Below are 12523 nucleotides of genomic sequence, written 5' to 3' on the forward strand. Positions count from 1 at the left end.
TAGTAGAAACAGTTTTAGTAACTTTGTTGGGCTAGGGATAGTGTGACCCAGCTGAATTATTTTGTGCTTCTTAGCAACTTTGATATCATAGGATACCAAATTCTGATTTTGCTCCATTACAAATCACTCCCCTCATCAAATAATCCCATGTGAATTTCTAATTTTTGACTTGTTCTGAAGCGTTTGGATCAAAGTATTTGTACTATCTCTTCACCAAAACAACTATGTGGTCATCTGGGGATATATAATATCTTGCCCAAATAAATGAATTGCTGTCTGTGAAAGAAGAGAGATTTCTCCTGAAACTAACTGGATGACAGACACTTTAATGTGTATTGGTACATACAGATACAAGTTGGCTGGAGGGTTTCCCCAGCTTTAATTAGGTCATCCACAAGAACAGCCCTGAGCTGCCCTGATCCCTGAGGGGAATTGGGTGGGATAAAATGTGAAAAATAATTACAATAAATAAGCATTACTCTCAGCATGAAATCCTACGAATTGCTTACAGCTGTTCTGCTTGTCTTGTCTAATGAAATGGCTACCGGAAAAAGGTAAGATTTCTCTTTGTGAAGTATGTCTCAGTGCTAGCTTCCTATGTAGGCTGTAATAGTATCTGTTGTTTTCAAGATGTTTGACAGATAGACGATTGAGAGGCTATGAAGCTGAGGGGAAAGAAGGTAGTTATATGCAATTGTTACATTGGACAAGACAAACTATAATGTCCAAAGCTAAACTCTAAAGCAAAATAATTGTTGCCCAAGTTACATATGGAAAACAAGGGGGGGGGAGGGCAATTGTTTTAATTGAAATTATGGTCACTTATTGAAGGTGTGAACATTAATAACTGCATCATTTCTGTAGGCTGAGTTCTCTGTTAATAGACAGATTAGATATGTTATTAGTTTGCAGAGCAAACATGGTTGATGCAAGTCATTCTGAACCATAGAAAGAGCAGGGAATAAATGTGCAAATAAATAAATAAAGTGATAATAATGTTTCAATAGCACAACACAATGAAAAAAAACTAAATGAAATATTTTCTCTTTATTAATGAGATGTTTTACTCCATTCCAGACACTTGAAGTAACATTTAGCATCTGTCAGCTGCCTGAACAATGAACACGTAATTCATTCATTCATTCATTCATTCATTCATTCATTCATTCATTCATTCATTCATTCATTCATTCATTTAATTCCATTTTTAAACCGCCCTCCCCTGGATGATGAGCATTTACAGATTTGAATATCTAGGGAAACCTCTAAGGTTGCAGAAAACTCAAAATTTGTAACAAAAAAAAATTAAAAATAGCAACCACATAACCAAGTCTATTGAAAATATTTCTAGCCTGCCTTTCCCCACAATCAGGACCCTTAAGATAGCAATCAACAATTAAAAAGACATTAAAATCAATTTTTAAAAACAGCATATGTAAAACCAACAATTAAAAACAAACAAGAAGGAGGATCAGTAAATGAATGCTAGATGAAAGAAAAATATTTACCTGATGGTGAAAGACAATGATCACTGTGGTAACCAAAGGAGAGCCCCTAAATATTATTGCAAAGGTGTGTTTGGAAGTAGGTGGTCCTTATGGTATGCAAAAAGCAACATTTGTGCATCTAAAATACGTGCAGAGTTTGGCTGCCTTTGTGGGTTGCTATGCTATCCACAATACACACTGGGGCACTATATGGAGATTCACTTGGAGGTGTAAGCAGCTAGGAAGAGGAGGCAGACACAGCAATAGTAGGGGAATGATGAGGTGATCATGAATAAGAGAAGGGGAAGCAATTGAGTGAAGTCAGGGAGAGAAGTAAGCTGGGAAATCAGATTTTCCCCCACCTGTGAATCCTTTCTTGTTCCCTTATTGTCATTAACTATAGACAAGTCTATGTGCCGTATCACATAAGAACCAGTTGAAATAATTTCTGTGTGGTTAGCTACTCCATACAATGACCATAACGAGCACAATGGATCACTTCCATCACCATATACAAGCTAATAGTGGCATTAATACCATATACTTGATGGAGAAAGTGATATACTTGTTGAGCTGCTCCTCACTATATCTGTTGGGAAGCCAGTGTTTCAGAAGAGGGATATTTCAACCTTCCTCTTGTAACATTTCCCTGATCAAAAGTGTCTGCTTCCAGTAGGTATTTGAATCTGCAATCAGAGACGGCTTACAGAGCAGCATGGAACAAATCTCAAGATACCATATCAAATTTACTAAAACATAAATGAAATAGAAAGGTAGATGCAGTGTTGCAAAAAAGAAAACAAGAGGCTGCACATGTACTAGTCTGAAGTGCTAAAGAGTCATCGTTGTTGTAAAATTTCTGACCAAAAGATGCTTAACTCTTTGTGGTGATTCTACTAAACATAATTGTCCTATGAATAGCAATTTTCTTGAGTGCATTAATTCGTTATCCAAATTTGATCTTTTTCTTAGTGATCATATTAAAAAATACAATATTTCTTATCTATCCTGAGATACAAGTAATGAATTCATAAACCTATTAGGATCTAAAGTGATGGATCAAAATATATTAAAAATAAAAATACACAACACCATGGAATCAGTATTCAATTGACAATAATACTGCACTAAGTTCTTTAAAATGGACAAGTTCTCAAATATGTCCCTATTGTCAAACATAATAGAAAACACTTGATACCTTATGAAATACTCTTTAAAAAAATGACAACATAAAATATTGCAGAGTGGGTTATATAACTGTGTTCAAGAGAGGATTCAAAGTTAATAATTTAGCTGTGTGGGTTCCTTATGCTGTGTATAACTTGAATTTGATAGAAGTAGCTGCTGTGGAATGTTGTACTGGTGTTTTGAACTATTTTGAAATTTTGCATAACATTTTTTCACTCTTTGCAACTTTACCACAGAGATAGCTAAAGTTAAAAGACCATGTAACCACAAAGACATTATACAGCTTCTCTGAAATGAGGTGGTCAGCTAGACATGTTGCTACTAAAGCATTTTATGATAATTGTGAAGGAATTCAGCAAGAATTAATAAATATAATTGATCGTAAAAGACAAACACCAAGTGCTAAACATGATGTGAAAGCATGTTGAAAATTTGAACATTTTGAAACATCTTTAATATGAGTTATTTGGGAAGACATTCTTCAAAATATCAATATTTACAGTTTTACAGCAGCCTGACACTAAATACGCACTGTTATAAACATCTGTGATAGTCTTTTATCTTATTTTAAAAGTACTCAAAATAATTTTTTGTGTTTGAAAATTCTGTCAAAGAACTTGCACCAAACCACAAATATGAATTCCTCAGATAAATTTGGAATTCAAGTGTTGAATCTAATTATAGTTAGATTAACAATGGAGCTCAATAAAAGGTGAGCTGTCTATAATTCTCTTTGTGACAGATTTGACTTTTATGCCACTACTGATAAATCAATGCCAGAAAGCAAAATTGTTTCCAAAGCAAAGTCTCATCCACATATATAATCAAGATTTGGAAGACTAAAAAAAATGTGGATTGGCCATCTATTTAAAAAACAATTGTATAACAGTTTTAGAAGAAATCAAAGATACTGCGGCAAGATATCCTATGTTGAAAAACCCTCTCATTCCTTGCATGCCACCCCACACTCCCTCCCCTGCCCTTGCATGCCACCCCTCCTTCCCTTCCCCCTCCCTATGCTAGGGTGGATGGGACATGACCAGATGCCGGGCCCCCTCCCCCTCCTTCCTTTTATGCCACCCCTTCCTTCCCCCTCCCTGTACTAGGGTGGGTAGGCCATGTCCAGACGCTGGGCTCTCTCCCCTTCCCTCCCATCCCTTGCATGCCACCTGTCACTCCCTCCCCTCCCTCCCCTTCCCTTGCATTCCACCCCTCCTTCACCTCCCCCTCCCTACGCTAGGGTGGGTTGGCCATGTCCAGATGCCGGGGCCCCCTCCCTCTCCTCCCTTGCATGCCACCCCTCCCTTTCCCCTCCCGGTACTAGGGTGGGTGGGCCATTTCCAGATGCTGGGCCCCCTCCCTTTCCTCCCCTCCCTTGCATGCCACCCCACACTCCCTCCCTCCCCTTCCCTTGCATGCCACCCCTCCTTCCCTTCCCTCTCCCTCCACTAGGGGTGGGTGGGCCATGTCCAGTTGTGGCGCTGCTGTGGTCTATAGAAATTACATGGACTTCATTAATAAATGAACATGAAGATGGAGAATGGAAGATAATCTTTTATTGCAAAAGGATGTAATTAAAAATGTAAGGAAGACTTGGATGAATTTTTTAAATGTAATAAAACTGATGGAATGTCCAACATAACAATTTGGGAAACAAGTAAAGCATATATAAGAGGAAAATTAATCACAATAGCCACTAAGCAAAAGAAAGATGAGCGGAAAGGAACAGAACATTTCAAATAGAATGAAGGAATTAAAAAATGAGCATAAAAAAATTAAAAAGAAAATACTTAGAGAAATAAAGATTTTGAGACAGCAACTGAACTTATTGGAAACAGAAGAGATTTCTAAAAAAATTGAAGATTTTGAAACAGAAGACATTAAAACACGCCTATAAACCAGGCTTATTTTTAGCATGGCAGCTAAGAAAAGAAACTTTAAAAATGTGGCCAACTTTAATGGCCATTAAAAGGAATGGCATTGCAGTACATTCTGAAAAGCTAATACAATAACAGTTTATCTTCTACTTCTCTCAGCTATATAAAATACAAAATGGGGATGAAAAAACATTAAAAGATTATATTGTTCAGACATCCATAAAACAATTCACAGAAGAACATAAGGGTATGCTAAATAAAAGTATATCTATTTTTGAATTATTGCAAGCTATAAAATAATTTTTAAAAGGAAAAGTGCCAGGTCCTGATGGTTTAACGTCAAAATATTAAAAAACTAGAAAAGTGAAATTAATCGTACCTACCTAGAGCAAAAACCCCACTAGAGCCCCCAATAAAATCTCTAGCACAGAGCCAGCTTGGCATTACAGCAAACCCCATTTGGTGGGGAAAAGTAATTGTTTTTATTTCCAAACCATGCAAATCTATGGTGGGAAATGTTTTCATCATGGAACTTGCTGAAGAGCGTAGCAGATTTTTTGATCTAATGTGTCTCCATTGTAGCCAATGGGAATTTCTGGGGGTATCTGTAGGGGGTGCATTTTTCAAGGTAGAGGCACCAAACTTTCGGGGTGACTTCAGGAGACACTCCTGGCAAAAGCACCCAGGTTTGGTAAACTTTGCTTCAGGGGGAAAGTGGGAGATGGGCCCTACAATTTAACCCCCTGAAGCAAAGTTCGCCAAACCTTGGTGCATTTGCCAGTTATGTCTCCTGAAACCATCCTGAAAGTTTGGTGCCTCTATCTTGAAAAATGTGCATTATTTAAAAAAAAATTAGAATTTTTATTATTTTCAAAATTATTTCTGGAGTGCATGACAGTGTCAGAATTATTTTCAGCATACACTAAATGAAATCTGGTGACAAGCTTCCTGAATACAAATATTGCACTTCAAATTTACTTATAGATTTTGGGGATGAATGCATAAGGTGAACTAGAATTTTCAACATTAAATTGTATAAAAATAATTTGTGATCTGAATTATCTTAGTCAAAATTATAATCTTTATCAGTACTTCCTATAGAAAGTGAAATATTAAAACAACTGCCTTTTGATGAAATTATAAGAGAATTTGTAAATTAAAAATGCTGCTAAGTAAATATACCTTAACTAATTTTATATGTTGAAAGTGATTTTATACTTACCAAAAAAATAATCTACAATGTATAAAGGGTTATCAGACAAATGCTGGAAATATCAACACCAGGATGGTTCTTTTTTCATATGTGGTGGACATGTAGAATAGAATAGAATAGAATAGAATAGAATAGAATAGAATAGAATAGAATAGAATAGAATAGAATAGAATCTTTATTGGCCAAGTGTGATTGGACACACAAGGAATTTGTCTCCGGTGCATATGCTCTCAGTGTACATAAAAGAAAAATACATTTGTCAAGAATCATAATGTAAAGAGGCAAAATTGTTTCAGGATATGATTTTAAATAAAAATGCAAAAGACCATGAAAATAACAATTGAGAAAAAACCTGAGGCATGCTTGTTGTGGTTGATGGGGGAGGATATTCCAGATCAATATAGAATACTTTTAATGTACATGACAACTGCAGCAAAGGTTTTATATGCATACAAATGGAGGGACAATAAAATTCCAACAGAACAAGAATGGATTTTAAAAGTCACAGAATATGCAGTGAATTCCACTGTTGAACAGCCCTGACAGTCAGAAAGTTCTTCCTAATGTTTAGGTGGAATCTCTTTTCTTTGAATCCATTACTCTGTGTCCTAGTCTCCGAGGCAGCAGAAAACAAGCTTGCTCCCTTTTCGACATATTTCCTGCTCCCTTCAAATATTTAAACATAGCTATCATGTCCCCCCTTAACCTTCTCTTCTCCAGACTAAACATCCCCAGCTCCCTAAGTCTTTGTAGGGCATGGATTCCAGACATTTTACCATTTTTGTTGCCCTCCTCTGGACACATTCCAGCTTGTCAATATTCTTCTTAAATTGCAGTGCCCAGAACTGAACACAGTACTCTAGGTGAGGTCTGACCAATGTAATGGTACAATTACTTCCCATCCCCCATTGTTTCCAATGGGAGCTAACAGGAGATGGGGGCTACCCCTTGGAGGGTCCATAACTTTGGGCCCCCTGAACCAAACTTCACCAAACATGGGAGGTACCATCAGGACAGTCTCTGGATGAGACCCCGAAATTTTGATGCCAGTAGATTTTAAAATCCAAAGAAATTTCCCCAGATTCTGTGCTCTGAAGTGCCTTGACCCCATTGTAGTCAATGGGGAATTTCTTGGAAGAGGGCTGTGGGGTGCACATTTTTCAAGGTAAAGCCAGGAAACTTTCACGGTATCTTCAAGAGAGTCTCTTGATGACACCACCCAAGTTTGGTGACATTTGCTTCAGGGGGTTCAATGTTATGGGCCCCCAAAAGGTAGGGCCCATCTCTCACTGCCCCCTGTAGCAAAGTTTTAAAAGCAGCAGTTTCCTGCTGTTTTGGGAGGGTTTGTGCAGCACTGGTACGATGCAGCAGTGCCAGCTGTGCAAACAGTGCCCCAGGGATGGCGTTTTTACTGTCCCTAGGGTGCTGTTTTCTGCTAGTGCAGAAACAGCCTATGTGAACAACAAAAATTAGTACTACATGTAATGAAGTTGACTTCCTGCCCGTAACCGGTTGTTAAAGTTATCCATAATATAATACACTTTTCATTAACATCAAAACCAACAAATTTAGATCTTTTAAAATATTCTGAGAATCAATTTCAAAAATAAAAACAGACTTCAAGTATAGTCTTATCTCCCTAACTTAGTACTCAAATTAAATGCTTTTATATATAATTTCATAGTCCCTCCTTGATCTTCCACCCCATTAATTTTGTTTATGTATTGAGGAATTGTTGTTTAATAAACCTTTTCCTATTTTTAAAATTTTCTCTTCATAATTTTTGTGGATAAAAATATAAAATATATGTATTTTGAATGTTTGTTTTTTCCCCAATTTCTGTAAATTTTTTAAAATCTTAATGGACATGGCTTATGCCTTGGAAATTGTGTTGGCTTTTAAGGTGCTATTCAGCTCAAATCTAGCTCCTTTTTTAAAAAGACTGAGTTATCTATTATTTGTCGTGGGAAAAGTATGGAAATACTAGTGAGTCTCATACTTGCCTTTCTGTGTGAAATTCTAGAAATGCTTTGCTTTTCCTTCACAGTGTACAAAATCACACATTTGTACCAGTTGTGTCAGAATATGGAATCCATCTCATCATCATAACTGCTTGTTATGCTTATGCTTTATTGTAAAAAAAAAGATTTGATTTTTTTATCTTAGCCCTTGTGATTTGCTGGATAAGAGTGAGAAAATACTTTGGATGCTGTTCAAAGGTTTACTATTATTTGAAGAAGAGAACGAAGTGGTAGGAAGGCTAGGCCAGGGGTGCTAGAAGTGGAGAGGTGTTGCTCTATCCAGGTCTGTCCCAGGAGCAGTCTCAGTCCTAGTAAGGGGCTTGTAGAAGGCCTGCTCCTTCCCTCCCTATTTTGGGGTGGTAGTGGCAGAGGCTGAGGAATGCTTTCTGACTTGCCACAGTGCTGGGCAGTGAGGTGTGGGGGGGTAACTGTTTCCTAGCTCACTGTGATGCTGGCAAAGGTGAGGAAGATTCAGTGACAGCTTCCTGCTTTGCTGAGGGAGGGATGAGTGATGGCTTTTCCATGACAAAGGATGGAGCAGTGAAGTCACTCACTATTTAGGGTACCAAAAACCTATCAGCTGACTCCAAGAAGTCACTAACACTGCAGTCCTAAGGAGAGTTACTCCAGTTGAAGTACATTCATTTTAATGTGCTTAGACTGGAGTAACTCTGGATAAAACTGCGTTATAAAGAAGCCCCCCCCCAAGAGTATAGTTAATAATATAAGCTAGTAGAAGATAATTTAGTCAATGGATAATTATTATAGCATAAGTATAGCATGTACCTAAGTATTTAGGTAAAATTCATTTCTTGAAACTAAGATCATGTGAGAATCTTACCCCATGAGTCAAATGGATACTTTAAAAAATGTTTCTGTTTCATACTCCATGTGCAAAAATGAGGACCTTGTGCTTATGTGCTGTTGATGAATGGAAGTCCATAACTTTGGACTCCCTAAACCAAACCTCACCAATCCTGGGTGATATAATCAGGAGAATCTCCTGAAAAATCCCTGACATTTTGGTGCTGCTAGTCTAAAAACCGTGCCCTCTGCAGGCCAAAAACGGAAAAACACTGAAAATACAAAAAATCCCACAAACGAACCTGCAGTTTTTGCGCCCCCCACAAGGCGGTGCCCTGGGCAACTGCCCACTTTGCCCAATGGGAGGAACGCCTCTGCTTCCATGCTTGAATTCTTTATATTTTTTCTGTTTTGCAATCTGGGTAATACAGGCTGCTTTCTTTCAGCTCTAATGTGAACTGTGAAGAAGCAGGCCATATTTCCATAATGTTATACACACACATACATACATACATACACACTTAGTTCCCAATGAGTATTACCGACTGTCCACATCCCATGTTGGCAGCCTGGTAGATACTTAGCTGCCCCCCTGCTGATTTGTCTCTCTGTTTTCTTCTCAGCTGTCCCATCCAGAAGCCACAGTTCTAAAGTTACAGGACAGTTTCTAACTTTGTGCCTGTCCCAAGGCATTGGGACGGGGCACATGATTTGTAATTTATGAGGACACCCATAGAGCTGTCACTTTCAAGGCAGGTGTTGGGAAACTGGCAGGCAGCCTGAGCAAAGAAAAAGACTGACCTCACCCTAGAATAATGGTGGCTAACATGGTCACAGGACAGAGAGCATTGACATAAGCAGACTTTAAAAATAAAGCACTAGGTCATCCTGCAAGCCTATGGTCATTTTAGCAAGATGTATTTCCCATATGTATTATTTGCATGTGAAATTTAGGTTGGAGACAGATGATAGTTTAGAAGACAGTTAAAAGTGATCTGAAAAAGGCATCCTTATCCCTGGTGTGCATACATACTATTTTGTAACCTCCCAGATGACTTTGGTCAAAAAGATTTTTCCACAACATTACAAAATCCTCCAAAGCATTTTTTCTCTCTCAAGAAACAATAGTTTAACACTATAGGCAGCATTAATTCGTCACACTAAAGGTATGTTTGGAAGGCCTATGATACGGCATCCTTGCTGAAGTTAAGCAGGTATGGATCTCAACAGTGTTTGCGTGGGAGACTGAGTAGAAGCTGAACGTACATGGCATTGAATTTCATAATGGAAAAAAGCAGGGATCGAAATGGAGTTAGTCACTATATAAATAATAATACTTCTAGCAGCCTTCTGAAAAACGATTGCCTGCTTTAAACCTCCCCTTAGTTAATAAGTACATTCGATTAAATATCTCTATTCTACTTACAACTTGCACAGCTGATTCGTACATCCACTACATTAATAAGAATTCTCTGCATCTCTTATGAAAATGACTTACAGCCCCATGCAAAATGGAGGCAGTGGGTTGTGGCGCCAATGTGGTGCGGCCGAGTCCTCCCATAGAGGCTTCCCAGTGGCTTGCAGAGGGTCACAAAGTGAAAAAGCCTCCCCACCTCTGAGAAGCCTCTATGGGTCTCAATAGACTTATACAATCTTTTCAGTGGCTTAAGCCTGAACTTCAAAATTAAAGGCCAAAATATGCACACACAGCAATTTACCAAATTATAAAGTACTTATTTCATATGGATTTCCACTTGCCAGCTCACCCAGCATAGACACCCACAGCCCCACTCAGTTGTCAGTTTGAGTCTGGAGTGGCTCCTGGCATCTGCTGCTGCTGCTATGGGAGAGAGGGCAATCCCATCTCCCCATCTCACTGTTTACCTTACAGCGATGGGTGGGTAGGCAATTCTGCCAGTGGCTCCCAGCCTCCGCCAAGGATCCCTTCAGTATCTGGCTGAAGCAGCCAAGCCCAAGTCCTCAGCCACCTTAACCACTGCCTACCTCAAAGGAAGTAAGTGTGTTGGCTGTGCATGCACCGACAACACTTTCTTTAGTTTTTTTGGGGGGGAGGGGGGTTTAAAACCTCAATACAAAAACATTTGGGGATTTTTGTCCAGACCTAGTGGGAGCTCCTGAATCTGAAGAAAAACTTGTTGGGGGCAAATGTGCTCTCTATCAACTGATTCAAGGATCTGCAGGCAGGGGGCACGTGTAATAATTAAATATATCAATTAAAACATTTATTTATTTTTTATTTTTATTTATTTATGATCAATTTTGTATACCGCCCCTCCCCCGAAGGGCTCTGGGCGGTGAACAACATAATAATAACAACAATAACATTAAAATCCCAATTAAAACAGCGAATTGATTAAAAATACTATGACATCCAATAAAAACTTCATAAAACAATATAAACCCACCCTGGAAAACAGACCCAGAAAGCTAAGGGCCCCATAAAGGGGGGGAGGAGGGGGGCGCACATCAGCGGTCGGCCCTTCCAAACGCCCGGTGGAACAATTCGGTCTTACAGGCCCTGCGGAACTCTCCAAGATCCCGCAGGGACCAGATAGCTGGTGGTAAAGTGTTCCACCAGGCAGGGGCCAGGGCTGTAAAGGCCCTGGCCCAGGTAGAGGCCAACCGCATCATTGAGGGGCTAAGGACAACCAGCAAGTTGGCCTCTGCCGAACACAGAGGCCACAAAGGGACATACGGGGTAAGACGGTCCAGAAGGTACGAAGGTCCCAAGCCACATAAGGCCTTAAAGGTGAGCACCCACACCTTATGAATGATTTGGAACTCAACCGGGAGCCAATGCAAGCGACGTAACACAGGTTGAATGTGTTCTCTAAAGGCACCGCCCGTGAGCACTCGCGCCGCTGCATGTTGTACCAGCTTCAACTTCCGGATCAGATGTAAGGGAAGGCCCGTGTAGAGTGAGTTACAATAGTCTAACCTAGAGGTGACCGTTGCATGGATCACAGTGACGAGGTCTGCCTGGGAGAGGAAGGGGGCCAACCGCCGGGCCTGTCGAAGATGAAAAAACGCAACCCGGGTTATATGGGCCACCTGGGTCTCCATTGAAAGAGACAAATCCAGGTGGACCCCCAGGCTGCAGACAGAGGAGGCTGGTGCCAATGTAGCCCCCTCCCACTCCGGCGGCTGAAAATCCCCCACCTCTCCCCGGCGGCCCAGCCAAAGGATCTCTGTCTTCTGAATTCTGAATTAATTAAAATTAGGAGCTTTCAAAAATTTCTGTTATAGGACTTTCTGCTGACAGAAGACATTTCATTTACTATAACCCTTTCACCTTTTCATCTTTGAAAATTTACTTTTCTTGTTCATTGAAAATTCTGTGAGATGACACCCATGACTAAATATTTAAAGAACAGGCTTGAGGAAAACAATTTATCACTTACCACTTTCTGTTAACAAATACTTTTGTTGTTTGATTCCAATCCTCTTTGTTTACAATCATAAGAAAAAGAAACTCCCAAAATATGAGGTCCAGTCAAAGTGATGGTTTTCCAACACTAGGTTAACAAAAGAAGGATTAATATTGGTTTGGATAGGCTAAAGTGGTGTGCTCTTCATTTAAAAGGTCAGGCTGATATTGCCTCAGGAAAAGCCAGGCATTACTTTTCACACTGCATTAATGGTCTCCACAGTGATACTATTCAGATCCCCATAATGTAAAAATAAAGGGGTGTTGATAGAAAGGCAAGCCCAAAAAGAAGTTCCTCTAGGACTTGCGCACTGAATTTCTATTCAATGTCTCTATTAAGTGGCTATGGATTGTTCAGCAGACTGATAATGTTGCATGGCTAAAAAAAATTGCAGTATAGTTCTACTAGCATCACTAAAACTGTATTTCACGGCAATGTCATTTTTTTAGTTTTATGTTTTTGCACTGTACAGAATATTTTTGAT

This window comes from Sphaerodactylus townsendi, linkage group LG01, assembly GCF_021028975.2.
Source record: "Sphaerodactylus townsendi isolate TG3544 linkage group LG01, MPM_Stown_v2.3, whole genome shotgun sequence".
Classification (NCBI taxonomy): domain Eukaryota; kingdom Metazoa; phylum Chordata; class Lepidosauria; order Squamata; family Sphaerodactylidae; genus Sphaerodactylus; species Sphaerodactylus townsendi.